Source organism: Bison bison, unplaced genomic scaffold (assembly GCF_000754665.1).
Source record: "Bison bison bison isolate TAMUID 2011002044 unplaced genomic scaffold, Bison_UMD1.0 scf7180017864490, whole genome shotgun sequence".
Lineage (NCBI taxonomy): Eukaryota > Metazoa > Chordata > Mammalia > Artiodactyla > Bovidae > Bison > Bison bison.
In genome coordinates, this window is record NW_011495049.1 from 1,478,826 (window position 1) to 1,480,456 (window position 1,631).

At 47.8% G+C, this 1,631-nt stretch overlaps 1 non-coding gene across 1 annotated transcript; it reads right to left on the bottom strand.

Moving 5' to 3' along the window:
- Positions 1-1,170: 1,170 nt before the first annotated feature.
- TRNAE-UUC lies at positions 1,171-1,243 on the bottom strand. The gene has a single exon. It is a non-coding gene; the product is annotated as a tRNA-Glu (tRNA).
- Positions 1,244-1,631: the final 388 nt, after the last annotated feature.

The following is a 1,631-nucleotide window of genomic DNA, read 5'->3' on the forward strand; positions in this document are numbered from 1 at the left end:
GAGGTCATGGGCCCTGCTACTGCAGGAGGGAGGGGCAGAGATTGAGCCTAACGGCGCCTGAACTGTATCCAGGTTTGTCAGGTTCATGGGCACCACCTCTTGGGTATAGGGGCTGGAGTCACATGTGTATTTGCTGCTAGAGGAATGGAGTCAGAGGCCCCCCTGCCACTCCTGCCCCGTTCTCAGCAGTGGAGGGTGCCTCTGCAGCCAGGAGACTGGGGTTGTCTCCTGCCTCCTGGGTTCTCTGGTGCCACAAGGTTTTCTGGGATCATTGTGTTGGGGAGGGGTGCCATCCTAGGCATTACCTCTGCTGTTCTCGCTTTCTGATTCCTCTGTGTTTCCAATCCACCGATCTTCAGATGTAGACATCTGTGGAACTCGCCAGTGTTCTTGGGCAGAGGAATCTTTATCATGTTACAGATGTTTGACTGGGTATAGATTGAAGGGGAGAGAGAAAAGGAATGGAGTGTTATACCATCACCTCCTCCCCCCCTTTTTTTTTTGGTTAGTATTACCATGGTATATGGGCTTCCCAGATGCACTAGTGGTAAAGAATCCTCCTTGCCAATGTAGGACATGCAGGAGATGCAGGTTCAACCCCTGGCTTGGGAAGATCCTCTTGAGTAGGAAATGGCAACTCTCTCCAGTATTGTCTGGGGAAGTCCATGGGCAGAGGATCCTGGCAGGCTACAGTCCATGGGGCTTCAACAGTTGGACAGGACTGAGCACACACACACAACTATGGTGTGTGTGTGTGTGTGTGTGTGTGTATATATTTTATCACTGCCTTTATACTATCGGGGCTTCCTCATGCCTCAGATGGTAAAGAATCTGCCTGTAATGCAGGAGGCCCAGGTTTGATCCTTTGCTTGGGAAGATCCCCTGGAGAAGGGAATAGATATCCACTCTAGTATTCTTGTCTGGCAAATCCCATGGACAGAGGAACCTGGTGGGCTATAGTCTATGGGGTTGCAGAGTTGGACACAACTGAATGACTAACACTAATAGTTTTCTTTCTTGCCTTTTCTCCATTTTCCCTGCCTTCTTTTGTAATAAGTATTAGTATTTATTTACTTACCTACTTACTTATTTTTATACATCTTACATTTATTTTTATTTTTAAATTACTTGATTATTTTTTGACATGCCACATGGCTTGCAGGATTTTGGTTCCCTGACCAGGGATTGAACCCAGGCCCATGGTAGTGAAAGTTCCAAGTCCTAACCACTGGACCACCAGGGAATTTCCTTGGTAGTATTTATGACTCCCTCTTGTCGCCTTTGTTGGCGTATTCAGTTCAGTTCAGTCGCTCAGTCGTGTCCGACTCTTTGCGACCCCATGAACCACAGCATGCCAGGCCTCCCTGTGCATTGGACAAACTTATGTCCATTGAGTCAGTGATGCCATCCAATCATCTTATCCTCTGTCGTCCCCTTTTCCTCCTGCCATCAATCTTTCCCAGCATCAGGGTCTTTTCAAATGAGTCAACTCTTAGGATGGACTGGTTGGATCTCCTTGAGGTCCAAGGGACTCTCAAGAGTCTTCTCCAACACCACAGTTCAAAAGCATCAATTCTTCAGCGCTCAGCTTTCTTCACAGTCCAACTCTCACATCCATACATGACCACTGG